This window comes from Poecilia formosa, unplaced genomic scaffold (assembly GCF_000485575.1).
Source record: "Poecilia formosa unplaced genomic scaffold, Poecilia_formosa-5.1.2 Scaffold179, whole genome shotgun sequence".
In the NCBI taxonomy this organism is placed as follows: Eukaryota; Metazoa; Chordata; class Actinopteri; order Cyprinodontiformes; family Poeciliidae; genus Poecilia; species Poecilia formosa.
Window position 1 is genome coordinate 110,986 of NW_006800118.1, and position 14,073 is coordinate 125,058.

At 41.8% G+C, this 14,073-nt stretch overlaps 1 long non-coding RNA gene across 1 annotated transcript; it reads right to left on the reverse strand.

The window, feature by feature from the left end:
* Positions 1-2,054: 2,054 nt before the first annotated feature.
* Positions 2,055-11,305, reverse strand: LOC107837820 (uncharacterized). The gene is made up of 3 exons (XR_001663866.1): positions 11,296-11,305; positions 5,880-5,884; positions 2,055-2,184 (listed from the first exon to the last, which is right to left on the reverse strand). It is a non-coding gene; the product is annotated as an uncharacterized LOC107837820 (long non-coding RNA).
* Positions 11,306-14,073: the final 2,768 nt, after the last annotated feature.

The following is a 14,073-nucleotide window of genomic DNA, read 5'->3' on the forward strand; positions in this document are numbered from 1 at the left end:
TGCCAGCCACAGCTGTGACATTAGCAACTAAAGGTGTCTGCACTGCAAAGTAGTTCAAAGTTCATCCAAAGACGAGGGGTGTGTGTTAGTGGTGACTCATCAGAGTCCAAGCTGCAGCTGTTCCTGATATTCAACCCTTCAGTAAAAACCTGCCAAACACACTCAGGTTATCTTCACAAACCAGAGACAAATCAGAAAACTTTAACTGTCTTCTAGCATCAAGGGACACTTAGTGGCCTTAAACACATCCAAATGTATGCCAACTTTCACACACGACCCAAAGTACATTCATCTCTTATAAATATGCCTCCTCACACAGATCTGTGTTTATGTATTCTTGGTTGGAGCTGCTCCGGAGGGAAGAAAAGACTTGGATTTCCTGCCTGCTGTTTAGACAGTTGTTGGCTTAAGCATTGAATGGCAAATCTCTTAATCTGCCCCTCTTAATAAGAAAAACATGAGACTGTCTGATAATTTCACACACATTTCCATCTGTTTTAAGACATAGAAAATCATTCAACACCACTGGTGTATGGGATTGGGTAATTAAAAATGGAAAAAAAAACAACAACATATGCTCTTGTTAGTTTCTGGCATAAAAAGTGGACGTTCTTCTGTTGAGCTGTAGAATTAGACGGTCACAATGTTTCAGTGTTTCACAGATAAGTTGTTTGGTTGAAGGAAGGTGGCTTGTCATATGACTTAGCTTGGTCCATGTTTGGGAGCTGTGAAAGGTAAAATATGTAGTAGGTGTTAGACATCTGTTCAGAGAACTAGATAATTCCGGTAATGTCATTATTGCTTAATATTAAAGTCGTTATGGTGACAGTGGTAGCTCCACTGGTTTGAGGCCCCATCTGTCTCTGTCATTGTGTACTTGGGCAAAACACTTGATCCTCCTTACCCGCTGGTGGTGGTCAGAGAGCCCAGCAGGTGGCACCACTGCATGGCACCCTGGCCTCTCTCAAACTGCCCCATGGTAGTTATGGCTATTATCTAGTAGCTCAGCACCATCAGTGAGTGAATGTGTGTGTATGCAATTCTGATGTCATTTGCATTTATTATTGAATATAACTTATAAGTCTCAAAATGAACATAAATCAATTGTTCTCAGTCATTGAGCTATGATTTACTATTGCTGGGTTTCAGATGACATAGAACCGACATCACACAATGCAGATGGAGGGCCAGAAGTAAATGCAGCCCATTTATTTCTGTTGATCCAACATCAAAATGCCTAAAGTCTGTGTCCTGTATGGTTGTTCCAACCATTCTAATAGAGAGAAAGATAAATGTTATTTTAGTGTTTCGAAGATAGTTGGAAACGAGGGTGTTAATTTTAAAAAACTTACCAAAAAAGAGGAAAAAGAAAGTGGATCAACAATCTACAGCTAAAAACAGGCAGTGTAAAAACTAAATTCCAGAGTTTGCACCCACCACCTTCTAACAGGTTACCATGGCACCGTTTAAATTGTATTTTCAGATATTTTATTGGACAGTTATTTAATGGTTGACCTGCATTGGACCTGAATCCAGCGTTCTACAGCGACTCAACATTAACATACAACTCCAGCATGAATTTTGTTTACAGAAGCTAAATAAATTATTTACTGGGAGATCCAGGCTCATAGAAATAACATGGGTTAGTGCTTTGTTAGCGGTAGCATCATTATCATAGACTAATTACTTAAAATAGCACAATTCACTACTCACCCGGCAGAAACAAGTTGACAGTCATTTAATGCTTCTGTAGTGGTATAGAAATGCATAATTCCACACAAATAGTTTCCAGGTGAGAAGATCCGGTTCTTAAGGTGGGCGTGGTGTATATAAGGAGCTGCGGCTTTCATTCAGGATGTGTCGTCTTTGTTCTCCCACTGTGTGGTTCGCGTCCTGTGAATTCTGGCAGCGAAAAGCAACAAATCGCTGGCTGGTGCATGTTGCGCTGATATCCTGGTGGTTCTCTCTCCCTGCACTTTAGCTGATCTTGGTCAGAAAATCTAAATTGAAGCGTGTTTGGGGTGTGGCATCAGCGAGCCCATTCCACCTCCTACTGTGGAGTAGCAAGAGGGCCACGCCTGGTCCTGATGTTTTAACTTGTCTTGTCTATTGTTAATTTCTATTTCGTTACTTATTTTGTTTACAGCCCTTTTTGTTCTTTATTTAGCCGGGCTGATGGTTTTTCTCTTTAGGTTTAAGATTGTTATATTGGTTAACTGTTTTTGTTTGTTTGCAGTTGCTGAGGTCCGGTGACTGTGTCTTCCTCTTCTACGTGCTGTGAGTTTGGGTTGTTTCACTGCGTCTGGTATTAAAGGTTTTTTTTGGTTTGGTGGATGTCGTCCCCATAGCGCCCCCTCCGGCCAGTAACCTCAGCTACTGCAGCTTTTCTACTTTCTTTGACTTCCTTTGTTTTTCATTCTTAAACTGGTTTTAAAAAGAAACGGCTTAAAGGCAATAATGAGAGCCATTTCTTTATGAAAATGTTTTTTGTTTATGATCACAATATTTATGTTTCAACAGAATCTGAATTATTAAATCCAGTGCTTAAGATCAGGAGCTAACAAGTTAACATGTGTCATAAACATTCATGATACGAGCAACTACATCAAGACAATGGTTTAAAAAGGAACTGAACATTGAAAATACCTTTTCTTAAACAGATTGACTTGTAAGAGTCTCTGAAGTTTCCAGTGTTTTAAAGGAAACGGTTTTATGTATATAGATTTATTCTTCTTTTACCTCACATAAATCTGAAGATTTGAAACAGAAAACCTTTTGTTTTGAACACATTTTTTCTTGTTCTAAGTCTTTATTGAAAAAATGTGTCTCATTTCAAGTAATGTTGAAACATTACTTGAAATGAGACACATTTTTTCTTGTTCTAAGTCTATTGAAGTTCAAAACAAAAGGTACACATTGTACAACAGCTGAAAATCTGAAGAATTAAAAGTAGCAGCCCACTTTGGTTTGTTTTGGAACATGATAGGGTGACGGTGACGTCATCGGCCAAAATTATAACTTTTAATATCTCGAAAACAAAAGCTGCACAAACGACAGTTTTAACTGCACAAACGGAGCACTAACGAACTAGCCCACTTTGGTTTGCTTTGGAGCAAGATGGGGGGACGGTGAACTCTAGATGACCTAAAAAATAATTTTTAATATCTCAGAAACCAAAACTGCACAAACGAAAATTTTAACAGCACAAACCTGCACAAACGGAGCACTAACCATTCAGACTATTTGCTGAATTTTTTGACGTGGGTGGGGTGTCAGCTTCACACAGCTGCCTCTCAGTAGACCTGACATAGGGTCCCTCCATCATTTCCCCAAACTGATGGGTAATGTTTGCACAACACCTGTTTGAACCAGCTCTAAGGTATTTTTGTGAAAGGAAGGCAGTGGCCCACTTGTATGACCCAGAATGTTGAATGATTTTCCACTGTTGATTGTGCCGTCAAAAAGGAGAAGTAAAAGCACGAATCAAGAAAGTCATAAAGTGAAGATGCTTACTTGAGAGGGGTGAAGAAATCTAGACAAAACTTTGCTAATAGTGAACAAGAATCTTAAAGTGTGTGCTCAGAGGTTTGAGTTAAAGATTCTGGGTTTCCTTCCACATGCTTCTCATAGCAAAGGTTCTGTAAAGTTTCCATCTGTAATAGTTCTTTAGACTGCTGCACAAAGATGTCATATCACCACGACCGTGATGAAAACTGAATAAATCTATAAAGAGGTAGAAGCTATGAAATAACTGATGTGGTGAAACAGCTGCTCTGACGCAGAAGCTCAGCTGGAGACTGCAGCTGTGAGGAGGAGCTTTGTGAAAATGGGTGGAGCTTTGTGAGAGCAAGCGTTTCGGCACCATGAATGGCAGCAAGGAACGAATCAAAGCAACATTCCAGGTATGTCTTTGATGAGGAAATAACATAACTTGATATAAAGCTCAAAAATGTCAATTTGACATAATATCTACCCACGGCCTTTAAAAGTTGGAATAAAATGTTAAGCAATAACTTTGTATTTTCTGAATAAAACAAGGCTATTATGAAAATACCAAATTAAATATTGCTTACCAACACATTATCCATTCAGAGTAGCTGAAGTGGGTTATAAAAGAGGACTCAGAACTGGTCTAAGTGAGGAGCCATTTGGGAGCTGGACTCCCGGTCACCGCTGGCTACCTCAGTAAAAATATCCTGCCTGCCTTTCTCATTCCACCTCAATGTATTTCAGTGCACTTGAATTATCCTGAGAAAACAAAATCACACAAAGGAAGTCTCAACATTAAGCTTGATTTAAGTGTTAAACTACAAATTCCTAGGGATGCAGAAGGTCCAGGGTGAGAATATAAGTGAAATTTTTCCAAATCATTTAAATTTATGATCTAAACAGAATTATCATTTTCTGCTTTGTAAGATCCATTGTGTTTGTTATGTATATCTCAGAACTAACAGAATTTCCCTGTTAAACAAAAAAATCCAAGATGACCTTTCCCCTTCAAAAATAATGACAATATTACAGTGTGAGAGACAGAAACCTTCTGGCCAAGGTCAGAGATACTGCAGGAGTGGATAAGGAGATCATCAAAGGGGGAATGTGTGTGTGTGTGTGTGTGTGTGTGTGTGCGCGTGTGTGTGTGTGTGTGTGTTGGGGGGTAGACTGCTCAGCCTCCTCACCCTCACCCCATTGTTGTGCCCTCTATCCTCTTGTGCATTCAACTGCAATTCCACTTCAATTTTTATCAACCTTCTGCTTACCTCAAGGAGATAGGATTCAAACCCTGACACGAATTAGCCCCAAAGATTGACTTGATACAGGCACACCCAGGGGGCACGCTACAAAAAAGAAGGTCCACTCCTGCTTCCCCTGGCTTTCATTGCAGCTTTTTTCCTCCTGCTTCCATTTTTGCCCTCTGTAATATGCATATTTCTGCCTCTGCTCCTTTGCAGGTTCCGACATCCCCTGCTCTGTCCTCTTCTACCTCATCTTGTTTTTTTGTTTTTGTTTTTTTGTTTCTCCATCAGCGTTCCTTCGCTCTGCCTGTCAGCTGTCGGAGTGACGCTGCACTTTCTGTTTCAGTGTGATGGACAGCAGCGCAGCTTCTGATGGAGTCATTTGCTTAGGAAAACAGATTGGCACCAAAAGGTAGGAGACTTTTGTGTTGCCAAGTGATTGCATGACGAAGAGGTTAGAAAGCAGAGAGGGTATTTCATTTTCACTCATTACAGAGTTCCAATGCAGACAGATCTCCTCTGGTTAAGAGGTCATCAGCAAAGTCACAATAAGTCAGAGGATACACTACTGGAAGAAAAACCAGCAAAAAAAATCATTCACACACCTGAGCCTTCTTATGTTGAGAGGTTAAATTTATGAGCCTTGTTGCTCACATACCTTTTTAGCACTTCCACCAATTTTTCTTTAGGACTGAAATTAGGACTTTATGATGGCCAATCTAAAACATTAAATATGTTCCATCATTTTCGGTACACCCTTGTCCCTTAGTGGGGTCGGGAGGGTTGCTGGTGCCTATCTCCAGCTCCTTAAATATGTTGTTCTACCAATTTGTAACTAATTTGGTGGTAAAATTAGGATGATACTCCGTTATTGTCATCATCATTGGTTCTCTTTGTGAATATCATGAAGGCCAGTAATCGGCATGATGTTCATACTTGTGGATAATTGTTTAAAACAGATGAATGTGCCATTTTTTCACATCTGGGGCCTCATGCATAAAGCGTGCGTGCGCGCGCACAAAAAAATGTGCGGTTCCATATTTTACGCACAAGTCGGCATGTATAAAAATATACTTTGCATCAAGGTTTGCGTAAATATACGCACACTTTTTCGCTGGCGTGAAAATGTGCGGCAGCCACGCAAACTTTTTCTGTAGACAATATCAAACCACAAAGCGTCAAAGCTCACCTAAATGCACTGAAGTCTGACTACATTCTGTTATTTAGATCAAGAAGCACCAAACTGATGTTTTTCATGATTTTAAAATTGTATTGTTTAAACGTAACCGATGAAACTGAACTGCATTTATCCTCAGACAATAAGCTACACTGTAAAAAAAAGTCCGTAAATTTCACGGTAAAAATGGTCAAATACAACAGTTTCTGACCGTAAAATCCGAAATATTTTATTACCGTAGAAAATACATGGAACCACCGTCAGTCAACAGTGTAAATAATCTGTAAATTTCATGGTAAAAAAGTTACAGTTGCTGATTTTTAATATAAAAAGCACTTATTTACTGTAGAAAATACATGGAATTACAATAACTCCATAAACATATATTGCAGGTGATTTTGAAATGTAGAAAACAGAGAAATCTATTGTAAAAATCTAAGTAATTATAAAATTAATCAAAAATAAGATTGTAATATTGCCTGCAGCTAGTTACCTTAAAATTAATGGAATTAATTAGCAAACATTCCAAATTTTGCTGATGTCTTTTTTTAAAGGTTCTGTTGGCTCTAGTGGCCTTTATTCGAAAGTAATTTGACAGGAAGGAGGGTTATGAGAGAGGGGAAGACGTGGCAAATGTTGCCAGGCTGGGAATTGAACCTGCAACCACCGTCCTGAGTACTAAGGCCTTGCTGATGTTTATATTGTTGAAGAAGATTTTAGGTTATAATATTTCTTAAGAAAACTCTTTGGCTCGATCTTCTTCAATTCCAGGTTCTCCCGGCGGACCACGTGTAGCCACACAAAAACAATGAGTGCAGACGTCACAGAATTGCAGAGTTTAATCCAAAAGAGGACAACACATAAAATTACAACAGAGCAACAGAAAAACAGAGGCATACATTCATTTACCTAACATAAATGGAAAGAATAAGAAGGAAAGAAAGAAAGAAAAGCAAAGACGTCTTTGGAGAATTGCGAGAGCAAATCTAATTTGTTATTTCTGTGTAGAAAGTTTTATAGTGAAGGCGTATTCTTATCTTTAAATTATTCAAATAAGGTGTATCTTTGCTCATCCAACCAGGAGCTATCTCTGACCCTCTCTAAAGCCAGGAATTCCTGCTATTTTACGGCTTTTCACAGATGAGTGTGAAAAGCTAGAACTTCTCCTGTTTTGTTTACCACACAGACAAATGGCAGTTCANTAGAAAGTTTTATAGTGAAGGCGTATTCTTATCTTTAATTTATTCAAATAAGGCGTATCTTTGCTCATCCAACCAGGAGCTATCTCTGACCCTCTCTAAAGCCAGGAATTCCTTCTATTTTACGGCTTTTCACAGATGAGTGTGAAAAACTTCTCCTGTTTTGTTTCCCACACAGACATATGGCAGTTCAAAATATCTTAGCAAGCCATCTGCTTTAACTACAGGTAACAAAGGTCAATAGGCCAGAATAAGTTACTGATTTTTAAAACTATAATTAGGCTATTTCAATCAAGACATGTTAAATTTCAAAATTAGTATATTTTAAATTTATTTTCTTAACAATATCTATGATGTAAACCATAAACCAGACTGCAAAAGTAATTTACATAGATTAGAATGCTGGTGTGATACTTTGGTTTGCTTTTTAATAATTAAATCTATAATGACTTTGATATATCAAACTGAAATCTCAAAGGAAGACCATGTATCGAACTAGCAATCTACCAATTGCCGGGCAAACTCCTACGCCACCATCATTATGAGAGAATTTGATTAAATGATGTATTTGGGATTATTTAATTTTAGGTTGACCATAGATTTGTCACATTTAAGGCGCTTTCGCACTGCATGGAACGGAACGGTACGGTTCCAGCCCTGTTGTGTTCGCATTACACTGAGGGCGCCATCGTCCTTATTTTTAAAACTATATAGTAGTGAGAACCAGCTGTCAACGGAAAATCAACGTCTGACTAACAACCAGCGGCCAATCAGCTGCTAGTTCTAAGCAGAACCGCTTAGCTGGCACGATTGGAACCACAGCTCTTGTGGCTCTTGTGGTTCCATGGGGCCGGGTGGAACCGGTCGCAAGTTGTAATGCAAACACGCTTGGAACCGTTCCGTTCCGTGCAGTGCGAAAGCGCCTTTAGAGAACTGTACGGTAGGCCCTGCTGCTTGGACGAAGGTGAAGTTGGGTAACCTAATTTTTCACTACTGTCAGCATCCTTAATTTACCAAAGGATATGGCTAATTTTACTAAGGGAAAACCAGCAGCTGTAGTTGACAGACATTTACCGTATTTTAGAAAATTCTGTGAAATACTCAGAGTTTTGGTTGACAGAAGTGGCAGTACTACGGGGGATGGGAGGCAGCATATGACTTGAGTGATCCAACCCTTTATCATGACTAGCGAGACCTGGCCCTCTCCTGTTGAGTACAATGTATGTAGCATTATACAGAGTAGTGCCCCAGTAGATTATATAGTAGGCTGGCTCCAGTCATTGTTGACTCATGGTTGCTAAAAACTTTACAAGACCGACTGATTTTAGTGACATAGTGGGTTTAAAATATTGAATGTTGTGCCACGCGACTGGCTTCATTTTCACTCTTACATTTAACTTTATGACACATTAAATTACAAGTGAATCGTCCTTATTGTCTCCAAGTGCATTCTGGGTAAAGCTTGTCACCAGTCGACTAGCCGCCTGGAAGAGCATCTTCCAGATCGTCCAGTTTGTTTGAACGGCGGCGCACGCAATCCGCGCCGAGTTACAAACATCCAGAGGTGCACGAGGTGCTGCGACAAGCTGCGCATAAGGCGTGTGTAATTTTTTTTACAGTGGAATTCTGGGAACCCCACAATGTAAAAAAAACTTAGATTTTACGGTAAAACGCCGGCAGCTGGGGTTGGCAAAATTCCACCGTAAAAACAATTTACGGTGTTGGGAACCCGGGTTGTTGGAATGGTTCCTTTTTGCTGCTTTCCCCCCTCTTTTACCACCAGAGGGTGCGAAGAGGCGGTTCCCGAGGGCGTTGCCATTGATTCCTGAATTCCTGCACAGCTGCAAATAATCAGATCATCTGGAGGAGTATATGAGGATGAAGCTCCCGACACTTCAGATCCAGAGTGTTAGCCAGTATTTGGTACTCCAGCACTTAATGCTTCTCACTGTGATCTACTGTTGTGGACTTCAAGTGGTATCTCTTTGTGCTTCTTCCTCAGGTTATTCCTCGTGACTAGTGATGGGTAGATGAGGCGTCATGTATTGTTTTGACACATAGCAAAACTGTGTCGATCCTGCGTCACTGAATGTCCATATGCTGGACATTAAAAATTCCTACAGGCAACGTAGTGATTTCATGACCTAGTCTATACAATAAGATTTAAGTCTTTGTATTTTATTGATTATATATTGTATCATGTCATATCTTCAGTTATATTTCAAATACATTTTACATACAGTCAATAAATAATGTGAACATGTATCATAAAGTGAAAATTTAAGTGAATATGTTAGGAATGAGGAGGAGGAGTGTTTTTTTCCCCACAAATTTTTATTTAAAAAAAAGTTTTTACATTTTGAAATTTAGCCTGTTACCCTTTTTTGACAAAACTTCTGCTGTAGAAAAAAATTAAGTAAACATTACATTTACAGCGAACCCTTTTTTCTTAGGGGTTGCGTTCCAAAAATACCCCATGATAGGCGAAATCCATTAAGTAGTTACCTTTATTTTTTACAGTTATTATGCAGCATAAATAAATACTCTACATTGAAACCAAATAACCGTGAAAGGTGAACCACATTATAGCGAGGGATCACTGTATATGAAATAATTTATAAAAAGCAACTGAGTAATTTGTAGAATGGCTGTATATCTGAGTTCATTCTAGGTGTATCTGGGACTTCATTCTCATGCCTGGCCTCATAATGCCTCACCACTGAAAAGGTGGATTTATTTAAATAAGACAGTTTAGTTAAACATATGCGACACTTAACCTGGAGAATAATATGAAAGTAAGTCAGTTTCAGCTGAATTTGGATCCAGATAGATCAAGTAGAAACTGACAAGAACCGGATGAAACAACAAAAATGAAAACATTTATTTTCCAACAAAAGATCAAAATGGTCCCACACTGTGGAAACCTTTCGTTTGAGGCTGTTCCATAGTTGACGCTGTACCATAAACGATCAAGAATTCGCTTGGCAAATGCTTTTGACAGATTATAAACACAGTTTGGCGCGTTAATGTCATTTTGAAACAGTTCCTGTATCGGTCACGTGACTTGCTGAAACCAATACGCGCACCGACACGGGTTTTGGTCTGTGGGCTTGACACATGCGCCGACGCGTCAGTATTGCCGGACCAATCACTACTTGTGACGCTAAGTCGGAGCGGCAACCGTTGTCGAGGGTGACTTGATCTAATAGTGAGGGAACCGAGTTGACCAGATCTAGCAAGTGCGAAATGAAGGAGCGACCCCAGGGAATGATGCGCATGGCGAAGTTGAGGTGACCCAATAAAGACAGGAGTTGACGTTTAGAGATGACTGGCTTGGACACGAACGAGCGAGAAGCTTCTCGAATCCAGGACAATTTGTCTGCTGGTAAGGAAGTGACCATCGAAACCGAGTCGAGGGTAATGCCGAGGAAGTTGTGCGGCGTAGCGGGTCCGTACATTTTTTCTTCGGACAATGGCACGCCCACTCTGCGGAAAAGCTGCTGGAGCTTTGCTAAAGACGAACCAGGGAGAGGATAGGGAGGGTCAACGAGAAGAAAATCATCAAGTAAATGCAAAACTGCGGGGATCCTGGAAATGTTAATAAGTATCCATCACAGGGCTTCTGAGAGATTATCAAATAAGCTGGGGCTACTCCTGCAACCGAAAGTGAGTCTCACGGCAAAATAAAAAGAACTGTTCCACTTAGCGCCCAAGAGATGCCAGACAGAGGGATGAACTGGGATCACTTTAAAAGCGTCGGTGATATCAGCTTTGGCGAGCCACGTTCCTTGCCCTGTGATTTTAATGAGAGAGATGGCGTGGTCAACCGAGGCATAGAAGAGAGAAGAGGGGCTTGGGTATGAGACTGTAAACGCTAGGAAGAGAACCGGAGTGGGGGGCGGAGAGATCGAGGATAAGACGTTTTTTACCCGAATATTTCCGGGTGGCAACTCCAAGAGGGCTAATGCGGAACGGAGAAAAGGGGGGAGAATGAAAAGGGCCGATCATGTAACCCTTAGAAACCTCGTGTTGGAGCAGGCAGGTTATGACGTCTGGCTCATTAAGTGCAGATTGAAGGTTAGGACATATTAATGAGGGCATGGGAGGAGAACAGATGCCTATTCGAAACCCCTGAGAAAGGCCGGATAGCAGAAAATCAACGAAGAAGAGAGGCCAGTTCAGAGACCTAATTGGGGTGGAAAGATGGTTAGAAATCAGGGTCTGGAACCACGGCGCCCTCGACCCGGGAGGGAACCCTCGGGGACAGGTATACTTGGAATGGGCTCCTTTGCAGTGGCTGCACACATGGAGAAAGTTGCATTGAGAGAAGGCGCAAACTCCTTCATTAAAATTATTACAAACAGGAACATTATGAAATACCTCTATTTTCTGTCCCCGGCTATCGAAAGATCGTCTGTCGGGGCAAGTAGGGGCCGACAGGAGGCAGCGAACGGGAGCGTAGGACAGAGAGCGCTTTGGTGGCCAACTGCAGAACAGGTATGACGCGCTGGGGCTTGAGTAACACCTCTGTGTCCAGGACAGACCAATCGAGACATATGCCAGATTGGGAGAGAACTGTCACAGCCTTAGTGGCAAACACCTTATGATACTGATAAAATAAGTCACGGCCGTACTTGAGGTTGAGATCTGCTAAAAGGAACAAGTAGGAATCGAGTTCAATTCTACAATATGTATAGACTGAACACAACACGTCTCGGTAAATGCTGAAAGCCACTAGAAACTCTCCGATGTACAGATCTTTAGAGAGGCGTGGATCACTAGATTTAAAAACGGCTGTGAATCCTCTGAAGAGGCGACGCGCTGGTCGACTTCAGGGGACAGGAGAATGAGGGAGACTAAATTAACATATTGCCCCTGGAGGATCTTAGAACGAAGCCTGGGAGAGACGAGAGTGTGCATAGGCACGTAGGACCCACCTGGATGGGGGGGAGAACACGGTGAGTTGGCCAGCGGACTGCGCCGAAAGCAGATGAACGAGCGTAAAGAAAACGCCTTATCCGAAGTGTGCCCAGGGCGGGCGTTGGAGTGCGTAAACCCAGCAGGGGAAGGCCGGGCGTCTGGATGTGCAGGGGCTGGAGCCGGTTGCATCGTGGCGCACTCCTGCAGGCGAGCTGAGAGGGAGGACATCGAGTGCTGGAGATGATCCATGGAGGAGGTGAGGCTTGAAGTTAGATGGAGGACGTCGGCGGAAGGTAGAGTCTAAGCTGCGGAGGTGGAGGCTATGGCTGCGGCGGCGGGGGCCCATGAAGGAGTGCTGATCATGGCGTGGGAAGGGCCTGGGCCTGGGTGGGAAGCGACTCAGAGGCACGAGTGGAAGGAGGTTGGCCCCTGCGGTGTTTGGAGGGAGGAGGGGAGGATTTTCGGGATCTTTTGCCTGAGACTTTAGGCGAGGGTGACGGTGGAGGGAGGGAGATGTGTCACCATACGGCAGGAGGGCAGCGAGGGAGGCCAGATGGGAGGGTTCGAGGCCAGGTCCCAGGGAAAGGCCTCGAGACCTCAGGAGAGACGAGGGAAGGGCAAGGCTGCGATGGGACACCAAACGAGCGCTCATGCTAGTCGGGCCGATGGGAGGTGAATTAGAATCAGCTGGGCAGCGGGAAGGAGAAGTAAAGAGATCATCAGTATTGAAATCCGACATGATCGTGACGAGCGTCAGAGGTTTGCATGAAGCACGACTGAAGCGGGATGTTCCGAGGTTGCTTTGTCTTTGAAGGAGCTGTTGCAGTGTGATTGGACGAGGTGGAGCTGTGGCACGTCCTGGTTGGCCAAGTGGAGGCAGGTTAATTGGTGGTGCCTGTTGATGGAAAAGTCTCCCAGCTGGAACTTAAGCCAAGGCTTCATTTTCATTGTGATGCCAGTATGTACAAAAACAGGAAAAGTAATTTTGATTTAGATTTAACTGAAACACAATTGCAATAAATAGTAGTATTTATAAAAATGTGGTCTTTGATTTAGTTATTTCAAATGTTTTCTTATCAGGGTGGATCATCCTATAGCAATTTCAATAAACTGTGTTTCTTCGTTTTTAATTTCATTTGCTGAAATTCAGTCTACATCACATTGTCTCAAATACAACCCCAACCCTGACATGAGCTGGAAACAGCTGGATTACCAAAACCAAAACCAAAACCTGCTCATGACTAGAAAACAACTTCACACATCCATGTTTTTTCACAAAAGCTTTAGCATTTTTGAACACATGAAACCTGTGCACGCTGAACCCAGGGCCTGTGTAGTGCTGACAACACAATACATGACAAGTCCTATTAATGAGTATAGCTACCAACTCCAGCACACATTCATAACACACACACACACACACACACACACACGTGCACATACACGCACACACACACTGAAAAGAACAGCTTGCATGTGGATGTCCAGCCAGCTAGTGATTCCTCACAGATAGTATTGATCTGAAATGCTAGCCTCATTCATTACAGGCTGACTAGTAGCAGATGAGCTGAGGCTTATTGCTGAGCAGGCTGTTCTGGACTGCATAGAAAACCACAGGGGGGAATTCTAGTGACCAAGCACAAGTATTAAGGTGGGTCACGTCTCTTAGTCAGCACTATGACGTAACATTTTATTGTTGGAGGAATGTATATTTCATTATTAATACTGATTGACCAGTCATTACATTAAAATTATTTGCTATAATTCTGGGGCAGCCCTGGGAGGCATTTCATGATGAGATTTTGGTGCCAGAACTTAGTTATTAATGTGAATTTGGTTTGTTTGCATTCCATCTACCACCTCCACTACCTAATTTTATAAAACTCAAACAAACAAAAGACAACCCTTAGCCTATGTTTATGACGACTGTTTATCTGATAGAAAAAAAAAAGAACCAATAAAGACCCAGGGCCTCATGCATAAAGCGTGCGTGCGTACAAAAAATGTGCAGTCTCATATTTTACTCACAAGTTGGCATGTATTA